Below are 12,955 nucleotides of genomic sequence, written 5' to 3' on the forward strand. Positions count from 1 at the left end.
GAATGCTTCTGTTGTAAATGAAATGAAGATTCATGAAGAGATTGGTAGATGTAAATGTGAACAAGAGGACTCGCTATGGGATAAACCCCAACCAATGTAACATGTAGTGCCAACAGAACAAGCTAGGAGCTGCTGCAGTACTGTACAGGGTTTTCCAGTGCCGGAAAATTAATATAAGACTATAATAAGCTTTTGTGTCAAGGAATAAGGTAGAATTATGTGTAAATACAAAAAGCTAAAGGAACGAGTTTTGATCATGTAAGATAAAACTTCAAGTGGAAATAATTCTGGAAAGGTTACAGCTTTAAAGAAATCACAAAATCACATTAGAGAGGAAAAAAATATACATTATAACACAAAACTGTGTCCTACCTGTCTGACTCTTGCAGCAATAGATGAGTTGGAAAGTAGATACCAATGACATCCTGGTGGATCGGAGAAGTAAAAAGCCACCTACACAATGTGTGCTGGTCTGAAGTCTTAAACAAATGACAGCCTGGTTCCTGCAAGGCAAGAAGGAGTACTTAAAATATGAAACAGCCATTCTGGCAGCACTGGACGCTGGTGCATCATGTAACAGCTAGGGGCAGATTCTACAAGCAGATGTCAGGAATGGTACAGGAGACTTGGCTCCCTTTCACTACATGGACACTTACGGCTCCCTCAGTGTTCCTGGCTAGCACTCCATCACTGCATTTCCAGGGGGTACTTTAAGGAGTTGTGAAGTTGCTGGGGAAGGAAGCTGGAGCTGTTGAAGGTGAGGAGAGGAGGAGACAGCAGGAAGGAAGCCTTTTGCACAGACCACAGCAGTCAGGGTGTTTGCAGCAACAGCATTCAGGATTGGGAGGTCCTCCTTCTCCCAGGCATGATGAGGTTTACACCCAAGGAATCCTCCCATGTTATGACTAAATATGGAAGTAGTTTGCTAGGCAGTAGCTAAATATATTCAAGGAACAGATGACATCCTGTGTTGACTCCTGTGTAAGTGATGCTCTTGAGGGACAGCATCTTTATGTGTGAAGCTGTGAAAGCTGCATCATGGCCAGCAATATCTGAGCACCAAAAAAGAGAAACCACACCTCAGCCCTCTCCCTTCCCACACTATGGTCCCATGAAATGGCTGGGGTTCTTTCTTTCCAGACAACACCTTTGTTGCCACACCTTGAAAGACAGCAAAGGATTTTTTCTGTTCTAAAGCACATATTTCTTTCAACAAACAATACCAAACACAAAACTTGAATTCCAAAGTCAGTGCCTTGCAATTGTGGCTCAGAAAAAGCATGGAGAAATATTTCTAGCTCCGTGGGTATCTTTTTAAAGCTGCTGGCTGACCACAACAACTTTGTACACCATATTTGGATGCCTAAAATCCCTGTACCCTTTGGACAATATTGCAGTAACCATCCAAAATGAACAACCTAGCCTGACTGTGGAGGAATCATAGAATCGTATACTTTCTGTTGAAAGGGACATTCAAAGCTCCTCTAGTTCAACTCCCCTGCCATGCGGAGAAACATCTTCAACTACATTAGGTTGCCCAGAGCCCAGTCCAGCCTGGTGTGAGATGTCTCCACGGATGTGGCATCCACCACTCCTCTGGGCAACCTGGGCCAGTGTTTCACCACCCTCATTGTAAAAAATTTCTTCCTCATGTCTGACCTGAATCTGCCCTCCTTTAGTTTAAAGCCATCACCCCTTGTCCAAGTCTGTCCCCATGGTTTTAAACTTACTCCTTGTCCTTTTGTAAGAAGCCCTGCTAAGAAATCTGTCCCCATCTTTCTCACAGGCATCTTGTAAGTACAGAAAGGCCACAATAATATCTCCCGGGAATCTCGATGCGCTTTTAGTACTTGAAAATGTTTGGGCTCATCTCTCACCTGTAAGAAATCATGACTTAAGAATTTGTTCTTAAACGTTCAGCTGATGGAAGGTAACATTACAGGTTCCTCAAATGACCACATCTTGGTCCAATTATCTGCTTCAAGTTGCACATGTAGGAAATGGAGAGAAGTCCAACATATTGTACTGGGTTGACCTGGCCCTGCCACCAGCCACCCTGGAAAGCAGGATTGGAGATTTCTTGCAATCAGACTGGAATATTAATGGGAGGGGTAATGAAAACTAATTCCTGCTCACTTTGTAATTTGCTGTCTTAAGTGGAGGACAGGAGTCATTTTGCATTGACTATTTCTGGAGTCAGATAGCTTGTGTCCTCACAAGTGCTGATGCGAAGGTAACTGATCTTGGGAAAAACATGGGTCCATAATAGGCATAATGGAACATCTCTAAGGGAAGGTTTAAAATAGATGCAGCTGTTGAACGCCACCAGAGCTGCTGCTGCAAGTGGACTACGGAGTTCTCTGACCTTAAACTTTGAAAGAGTATGGTGTGTCTCCTGAGCAGAAAAGCATGAGTTGTATAAGAGTCAATAAGAATTGGAGAAGGTATTTCTGACCTGCAGAAAGAAGTTCCTTACAGAGATTTATTGTCACCAATGACAGATTCAGCTTTCCAGTTCTCAAAGTACTTATGGCCCTGCACTCAGGCCAGAGAAACATTGCCTTGAGCAAAAGATATGTTCCTCCCCAATGACAGAAAAGGAGAGGAACCAAGAAATCAAAATAGATTGAAAATGGAAGAGAGAGAAAGAGAAAAGGATAAGGAAGGACTGAGAGATGTAGAAAGGAAAAAGAGAAAAAGAAAGTGAGGAAGGGAAGAAGGGAGAGAGGGAGGGAGAAAGGGAGGGAGAAAGGGAGGAAAGGAGGAAGGATATGATCAAATTAACATCAGCTGGGGTACCTGACCCTGGATTTCAACTTTGTGCCTTTGATCATCTGTGAGATCACTTGCTAATTACAAAATCAATCATCATCAGGTAGTTGTGTCATGGTGCAGAATATTGGCTTCAGTAGCTGGAAGTGTGATAAGGAGAACACAGGGATGCAGGAAATGTGCTTGGGAGCTATTGCCACAGCTGTACCTACATTCTGGAATGGGAACCCACACTGCTCTTGTGAGCCCACTGTCCATCCACTCATTTCATGGCCATTGCCGCATCTTGGGAAAGAGATCTGTTTTTTTATTCTCTGCTTGTCCTGGCATTGCAGAAGGGACAGACAGGCTGTGTCTGGTGCCTCCTCACACCCCAAGTCCTTGTGAGCCGTGATACCAAAAGAAATGGCTGAAAACACTGAAGGGAGGTGCACCTTGGTAAGGCAGAGTTACTGGTTGGGAGGGGGTGGACAAATAGAGCGTTGAACACTCCTGGGAGAGCAGATGGAGCCCTGCACACTGAGCCATGCATGAGAAGCTATTTTATAAGCAGTCAGCTCTTTGAAATAGAGTTAGCATGAACACAACCTTCATGCAAACTATTATATAGAGCAGTGACGTCATGGTCCTCCTCAAAGCTGCAACATGCTCATGGCATTGGCATAAGTAAAACCTGCAGGGCAAGGTCGCTGTATTCCAGCCAATAAACCAGACACCCTGTGTGAGCTAGCAAAGAACAGAAATTCACGTTTTAATGATGGCAAACACTGTCCCGACCTGCATCCATAATGGTATTACTAGCAGAGTTAGATACGTGATCATCCCACTCTACCCTGCACTTGTCAGGCTGCACATGGAGTACTGTGTCCAGTTCTGATCACCACAATTCAAGAAAGATGTGGACAGACTGGAGAGGGATCCAAAGGAGGACCACATAGATGATGAAAGGATTTGAGAACCTGCCCTGTGAGGACAGACTGAAGGAATTAGGTATTTTCTCCCTGGAGAAGAGGCTGCTTGTGGGGACCTCATCACAGTTTTCCAGTACTTAAAGGGCACTACAAAGAGGACAGAGGCTCTGTCTTCACAAGAAGCCACATGGAGAGAACAAGGGGTAACTGGTGCAAGTTGTACCAGGAGAGGTATCATTTTGATGTAAGAAAATAATTCTTACCGTGAGAACAATCATTTACTGAAATAACCTCCCAAGGGAAACTGGTGGAGTCCCCACCACTGGAGGTTTCCACAACATGACTGAACAGGGTGCTAGATAATGTAATCTAGGCTCCCTTTCCCATGAAAGACTGGGTGAGATGAACTGTTGAGATCCCTTCCAACATGGGTTGTTCTACAATTCTATGATTTTTGAGCTTTTTCATAAAGATGGCTGTGGCAAAAGTGATGCGATGTCTGTGTAACTTCCATCTATATTCTCAAAAGAGTCAAGCTTGAAAATGAAGCTGATATATTTCCATAGAACGACCTTTAAGTTTTTACTGTATGTGAACCATAGCTCATCATCTATTTTTTTCTTCTCTTACTACGATCTGGTTGGTGTTGTTTCTTATATTGAACTTTGAACACTGATTTCTGTCATTTCTGCTTCACTCTTCAACATCTCAGGCATTTCCAGATATCTTCTTCTTCCCATTGACTTAACAGTCTTTCCACCCTACTCACCTTCTGTGTAACTAAAGATCCAGTGTGTGTTGAAGGAGTATCCTCTATATCACCCTCATCTTATTTTAAAAACATCTCAGATGTCATCCTCTCAGGTTTGCTGTGATGGTAGGAAGAGGATAATTAGATAACACTGATGAACTTTCAAGAACTGCTTATCTTAATATCCCAGGTCATAGTGTTTACGTTCTTGTCCACTGCTCAGTGAAATGATACCTTCCTTTTAACTGCAGATTATCTGTCAATGCAGCTTTTCAGGAAGCTGCTTGGAATCACACTGGTAAAGGATGGCATAACATTTACAAAAACGAATCTTCCAACATTCCATACTAGGGGATTGATTTCCATTAATTGAAGCAGGTTCACAAGTATACCAAGCACTAAGATCAGAGAGACAGGACTTGGAGAGAGAAAAGCCAGCCATTCATTAAAAACAAACAAACACCCCAAGTAAAACCAAACACAACAAAAAACCAGACAAAAACAACAAAAAACCAAATCCAAATGAAACCAACCAAACCAAAACCCACAAAAAACCCCGCAACTCCTCCCCAGCCTTCACTAGCAGCACTACCCTGGGGTTTATGCTCTAGCTCCATGGATTTTAGCTTGCCTCTCTAACAGCCCATGCAAGGAATATTCTGAACTCCTTTTCATCCCAGCAAAAGTATTCAGGTTCTTCGTTAGTCACGATCATTAGCAACTTTATTCCAGAGGTCAGTTCATATTTTCTATTTTTTCTTTCTCTTTTCTTCATTTTTTTTTTCTCTGCACTAGCTTGGAATTCTGTTTTAGGGAGCAGATCTCTAAGACGTGTTTCCTTAGCAGGCAACACATCATGCCAGCCACAGTAAGGCACATAAACAGACTGCAAACAATACAAAAATATTCTCTCACTTTAATTTAATCTGACCTAATTCTATACTGGTTTTTATATGCCAAGTGTGTCCTTACCACTACTACAGTTCAGTACGCAATTGCGTCTTAGCACAAGGGTAAGGATGAGAAGATTTGCTCTAGTGGTTTAGAGTATCGGCATTTCTTTTTGGCTTGTGCTGACATTTCTGGGAGCTCTCGTTTTACACAGAGGGCAGCAGAAATGCTGCTGCAGCACGGTCTGGGTATTCGCTGTCACATAGTTAATCAGGGTCCGTGGGGTGCACTGATGCCTCCAGCATGCCACGCTCATAAAGACAGCATGGCCGACAACAGCACTTGCAAGCTGCAAATCCCGTGGGGAGCATTTTTGAATAAAATAATCTGCTGTATCAAATAATCTAAAGAAGTACAAAAAATTTAACTGGCAATGTTCATATGTTTGTCTGCGTTATTGATGACATTTTATGTAGCTTATTACATAGCAGATATGTCTCTGTATGTCCGAGTTTTCCACTATTTGCTACAACATTTCTGACAACTTCACTATTAACCTTGAAAGTGATAAAAATTATCATTGGAGAGTGATCCTATTAACTGCATTATTGGGACTAATCTGTTCCAATGTGAGAAAAGGTTCTAAAAGGTGATCCAAGAGGTCTCACCTCAAGCATCAGTGTATGTCTATATATTTATATGTCTATTATAAGCATTTTATGAGCAGAAGACCTGCATGAGAGGATGCATAAGAAACAGTAATAATTGAAGTATAAAAAGAGCACTAAAGGAAAACAAGCAGAAAAGCTGAACAATTTGTGCTAGTTTTTTACTTCAGAAGTGAGGAAGTTTCCAGAAAGAACACCTATTAAGAGAAAAAAATATGAGGAACCCTGTTAACTTAAGGTCTCCATTGGATACTTCAGGTTGTAGGAGAAAATAATATGCTGAACAGCAAAACATCTGTTGCAGTGAATTTTATATACCCAGGAATATTAGAAAAAAAAAAAAATAAAAAGATTGAAGTGTTGTAGAAGTGACATGTTTTTTAAATCATGCGTAGTACCAAGGGAAGAAAATGTTGTACGTGTGATATTAGACATTTAAAACTTTCCTCATTGTGGACAAGTAGATCTATCAGTCTAACATCTGAAGAAGACAAATTGATAGAAACCACAATAAGAACAGAATTTGAGATTGAAAGCCATCTCCCACAGTAGTTTTGACTTCAGGAGAATCAACAGGGACGTGGGTAAGGATGATCTTGTCAATGCAGTATGATGAGATTTAGAAAAGTATACACATGCTCACACACAACATGGGAAAAGTTGCTTTGACTAGAAAGATATATACCTTCTGGATTAAAAGACAGGACACGAAATATGGAAATAAATGCTTAGCTGATGTGGGGAGCCACAAGCAGGTTCTCACAGACATGTGCGTTATGACCTGTGCAGTTCAACATACACATAACTGACCTGGAAAGAAAGGACTTAAAAAAATGACAAAATCATGGTAAGGTCTACTTGTGACACGAAAATTGTATGGAATGTCATGACACAGAATAATTGTAAGATTGTGTAACCACTCAGGTGAAATTTAGATTAGTGGTATTTAACGTAAATAAATTAATAATTTATCTACATCCAGAAAAAACTGTTTATTCACAAAAAAATCTTAGGATATTTATGATGGTCCTCTGAACTGTCAGCTCAAAATCAGGCTGACAGCACAGGTGGCAAAATAGGAGTTTTTATGGAAGACACTGTTGACAGATCAGAATATATCGTTATGTCATGGTATTAATCATTCATGTGTCCAAAGAGTGAATATTGAATTTAGTTTTGGCAACCAGCTCCCAAAAAGGTGCAGAGAAAGGTCTCAAGTTATAGTAGACACAGAGAACTGCTCCCATACAAGGACATCTTCAGATGAAAGAAGAAATGATTGAGGCAGGATGTGATAGACATCTATAAAATCAACAGTCGTGTGGAGAAGGGAAAGATAAATAGATTGTTTCATGCGTGGATAGAAAACAACCAGCAGTAAGTAAACTTGCTTTTAATATCAGTAACACAAACATGCCTTTCTACATTTCTCTGTCAGCTGCTACGTGAGTGAACAACCCATAAATTTTCCTGTGCCTTCTGGCACACATAAAACAGCACCTCATGTGACAGTTCACAGCACTAAACTGCAGCAGCTCTGGGATGCACAATGGGATGTATCCTGACCGCCGATGGTCCAGCTATGCCCCTAGGAGACCATTCTTCAAGCACACTGCCTCCTCAGAGAGGTTACTGAACAACAACATCTACATTGTCTTTGTACTCAAGAGAGTATATCTTGGGCACCAGAGCATGTGGTGCAGCCTTGATAACACCACTGCTGTGGCCTCTGGGCATGGTATGCTGTCCTCCTCCTGTGCATGGGCTGCAGGACATTGTGGTGTGACAACTGTTCCTCCACTCTCCAGATTTCCACATCCTTGATCTTTATTGCACAGTGTGCACATGACTTTTCATGAACACACCAGCATTCAATGTAAAATAGCCTATTTAAAAAAAAAAAATCCTAGCTTCCGCTTAGCACTTCTTTTATCACCTTGCTGTCTACTTACCTACTGCTTTGCACATACTTTGAGTATTTGATTTGACGCCAACCTCATGCAGTGGCCTTAATGGCCTGGTTGACAGCAGTAACACAACTCAGACCTCTGTTATTAAGGAAAAGTACCAAGCAGTGAGACTACAGACCTTCTATGAGCAACACAAGGTACTCGCCAAGGAAAGGTGAGTTTTCCTCTAGAGCCTGGGAATGTCTCACTCACAACAACCTGTGTTAAGTTAACTGCATGAGCAAGTTCAGCATAAGCCTCCTGATGGCTGATGTCTTGTAGACCATGCCTTTTCCTGCAGTCTGTATGAGTTCATCAGGAGCTCCATTTAGAAAGGATTGCCCCACTGTGGGATGTACTCCTACATTTGCAGCACTACCACTTTGTTCTTGTAAATAAATGAAAGACTTTTGTTATTTTATATGGCCCTTGTTCATTACAGAAAATCTATGGATGATACTACTAGTTAGAATTGCCAAGTTTATGATACTGATGCTTTGTGTTGTCTGATCAACTGTGCAACCCCTGCAATGGTCAAGTGCCACAGTGTGTAGTGATGATAGCACACATCCCTTCCTTCCCTGAGTCATACGGTGTTGCCAAAACAGGCATTGCACCTTCAACAAGGCATGACAGGCCAAGGTTGCACATACCTTCTAGGCTATAGCCACAAGGTCCTAGTGGGTTCTTACAGCTACTGGTAGCTTGTAGCACTTACAACATCAGGTAAGATATTGCAGAAAGAGGTAAAAATAGTGGCATAAGATCCTCCAGAATACCTGTTTATCACTTACTACCCTGTCTACCGGTGGCCTTGACTCCAAGGATGGGCAATGAGTGATAATGTAGTGTATAGAGGCACCCAGCAGGGTGGAGTGGACAAGGCGATGTTCCGTTTGCCGCTACACGTGTGGACTTGTTTCCATTCATCCCTTTACCTTGACCAGTCAGTCAGGGGGAGGGTAATGAACTCTCTTGGTCTTGGTTACTTGGTGGTGGCCTTTCATGTCTCAGGAGGTCAGGGTTTGATCCCAGCAGTCTATTTCTTTCTCTGTCTCCCTGATACTTTGCAACCTTTCTATCTCCTCTTTTAGCTCCAGCACCAGGCTGAGCAGGTCCTCCATCTGCTCACACCTCACACGTCTGTTCTATCTCTTACCATTCCATGCCAGTGGGAGACTCTGGCATTCCCTGCAGCCTGAGGTCTGGATGGCTGCATGTTTCCTTGGCAGCTCTGTCTGTGTTGTTGCCTTCTTCATAGCAGATGCAGGGGACTTACCTTTCTTCCGAGTGGCTACCATAATAGGCTCCACCTGCAAGGGTGATAACCACTAACTGCACTAATCTCAATGAGGACACACCAGCAGGGCTTTCAGCAAAGCTGCTGGAGCCAGGGCCAGCTGGGGCCCTCTTCTAATCTGGGCAAGGCATCTCGTGCTGTCCCTGGTGATACTGGCTCCAGACTGCCTTTGGTTTTGAATTTGGCAAGTCATCGATGTGAAGGAGACAGAGTCCAGGGAGGCAACACCCCATAGGATTGCTTTGTAAGGATCTGTCCCATCTGAAAACAAGTGGGTGGCTTGTCAGTGCCTCTTGGGCACTGTCCAAGGCCCGGAAGCAAAGGAGCAGATCTGGAGGAGGGACGCTGTGCTGCCACATCATGGAGAGAGAAGGAGATGAATGGGTGGGACTGATGGCAGGCCTGAGACATGTTCAACTGCCTTTGGGGTTGTTGAAGGGCCAGCAAAGTGCCATATTGGACAGTGGCTGGAGCAATTATGGTGGCATGAATGTGTGGCAGCTGGGCAGACATGGTGTGCTTGTTTGACTGAAAACAAGTTGATTTTCTTCATGCAGTTAGCAACCTTTCTTTTTGGTATCTAGCATGATCATTGTTCGGAATTACTTTGAGAACAAGAAGATAACAACCCAGGACAGAGTTTATGTTTTTAATTGCTGTTCTCTGGGAGCCATGGACTTTTTCTGGGATCTCCACCCACAGGTGTGAGGCAGCTGGGAAGAGTGGGCATGGATGGGACAATCCTTGATAAGAATACTCTATCCCATTAGCATCATGCTTTATTTTTTACAGAGAGTCAGGATCTTCCAGCTAGGCTGGGAGTTGGATCAGAGCCGAGTCAGAGACCTGTTCAGGAGAGTTCTGTTTGAGAGTTTATTTTGGCCTTTCACCATCCTGCTGCTTTGCAGAGACCTTGGTGCCTTTCTGCGTTTTTCTCTCTTTCTGCAACCGGTTGTTCGGGACCAGGGTGCTGTTTCCTGGGACCGGCTGCTCGGTGCAGATGGAGTTCATGAGGAATTACCTTGAGTATCTTTTATTTTATATTCTATTTCCATTTAATATATATTATTATTAATAGTGGTATATTAGTGCTATTTAGTTATTTTATTAAACTTTGTTTATCTCAATTCACAAGTTTCTCCCTTCCCTTTGATTTTCTCCCCTGTTAGGGGGTGTGAGTTGGGGGGAAGTGAGCAAGCAGCTGTCATGGTTATATTGCTCACTCAGGTTAAACCACGACACATGGTCATCCTGCAGAACATTGCCTTCGGTCTGGAGATGAGCAGGTTTGATGAGCAGCTCCTATATGGGGGCGATCAGTTGAAGCTCAAGGATGTGTTGTCCCTCCAGTACATTTGGCTGAGATTGTACAGAGTGTTTCTGAGCAGGTGTCATCAGGGTTTTACACAGTGCCACTATGGCTACACCAGCAGTTTTCAAATGTCAGCTGATACACTCAGCATCATTTTGCTTCTTTGTGAAGCCTGCAGCACTCCTGTGACTTCCACTGATGCTCTGAACTCTGAGGCATTATTGCTGACGAGCTCTCATCCTACTTCAGAATTGAAAAAGCAGGGTAGTATTTACCCCAGTGTCACACAGCTCACATGGATTAAATATCAAATTATCATTTCAGCTCTCATTTTAGCCTTCCGGACAGTACACACACATTCCAGGAAAAAGAGAATTTTGCTTCTAGAAAGCTATTTGTGCCTTATTTATGTCAGTATACTCTTCAAACGTTGTTATGGTCAATACCCCGGTTCTTGGGGAACAGGAAAGAATACCTACTTTCTTATCCCAGAGACTGCAGTCAGATTAATACCTTAATAAGTATTGCACATTTTTTACATATTCTCATTTCAAGCAGGAGGTAATGTTACCATGTCAGGGATTCTGAATTTCTTGATATTAACTTGTTCCTGTTTCTTGAAAATACATTTATGGACAATTCCATGCATTTTTTGCCCTAAAATAACGACTAGTTTTCATCTCATGTGTAACCTTATTTCTTACATTTTCATTTGTTATTTAGAGCAGGAAGATAAGTTATAGCTCTCCAACAGCAATAATGGCTCTCATTTTTCTTCTGTCTTTCCTTTTCTTATTTAAGACATGACTGTAGGCTTCAGAGTGGCAGAAATGACTTTTTGAACTAGATATAAGCAAGAATTTTGCCAGCCATTCTTGAGAACTTTTTGCGTACTTCCATCATTCAAGCTGCACTAAAATGTGGCCTCACTCTCAGATTCTTTTCAATAATCACAGAAGATGGGGGAGAAATAGTTGTGTCATAAGGTATGGTAGAAAGTGAGGTAGCTGCCTGATGTAGCTGTAGGTGGCAACTGGTTCTAGGTGGTCCTGCTTGCACAGGCAGGTTGGAACAGATGACCTCCAGAGGTCCCTTCCAACCTCAGCCAATCTGTCATTCTGTAATTCCCATGGGGAATATCAGCAGTCCAGTGTTTGGCCCACACCACATTGCTGTGCAGAGCAGTCTGTATCCACAGATGTCTTTCAGTTTGTCTCTCCTCTTTCAGCTGTGCTGTGTTTTAATTCCATCATTGGTGGCATCCAGCCCTGCAGAGATGGATGGAAACAAGAATGGCAGAAAAATAATGGTTCACTTTTTTTGTCTTTTTCAGTAGGTTCAGAATAAAAACTTGCAGTTTCAGTGAAAGCTCTCACAAATTAACCTGACTTGGCCTTCCAATCTCACTTATCTGCTTTAAGCTGACAATAACAGAGATCTGTAAATTCTGAAACTTTAGCTGAACCTAAAGGAGCAGCTGCTAAAGATGAGGTAAGTTGAAATGGCATATTGGGTTTGCATTCAGTGGGCGATCCCACTTCTCCTCTCAAACTCCTCCTCTTCCAGGACTGAACAAAAATGAATAGCAGTGAAAAAAAACCAGGGAGAACAAAATCTCATTTTTGCATCAGAAGTTAGCTGTTCCAGTGGCTCAGTAGGCTGTCACAATTATCTTAGCAATACTGAAATTTATCCTATGAGGAGGTAAACACATAGTGACAGATAGTGGCTATGGCATACCTATGCTCAATAATCTGACTGAATCTCTCCAGAAGAGAAAGCCACAATCACTTTTTCATGCATAAATAACAGAAGGCTGTAGTCTTTCACATGAGAGGCCTTAGGAATTCCTGGACTTTTGCAAAAGACAGGAAACAGAAAGGATACTGCATTTGGCATAGCATGTAATATGAGGCAAGCATGAAACAAAAGACTGGAGTCACACCCTGTGATAAAAGACACATGTTAACAAGTAGCAGAAAATTATTTGGGATTGAAATTGAAAGCCCAAGCAGAAAAATATGGTATAGGGTTCATCGAACCAAAATAGTGAAAATAGTGGAGTGCCTCATTTCATCATAAAATGTGATAAGGTTGATGAAGCATGATTTCCCCTCGGTGAAGCCATGCTGACTGATTTTATCGTCCTACAGGTGCTTGGAGATGGTTCCCAGGATTAGTTGATCCAATACCTTCCCAAGAACCAAGGTGAAGCTTACTGGCCTGTACTTCCCTTGGATCTTCTTCCTGTCCTTCTTGAAGATAGGAATGTTTGCTTTCCTCCAGCCTTCATGCATTTCTGCTAATCGCCATGATTGATCAAAGATTATCAAAACCGGCCTCACAATGACACCAGCCATCTCCCTCAGAACTCGTGGGTATATCCCTTCAGGGCCCATGA

This window comes from Nesoenas mayeri (assembly GCF_963082525.1).
Source record: "Nesoenas mayeri genome assembly, chromosome: 19".
NCBI classification, from domain to species: domain Eukaryota; kingdom Metazoa; phylum Chordata; class Aves; order Columbiformes; family Columbidae; genus Nesoenas; species Nesoenas mayeri.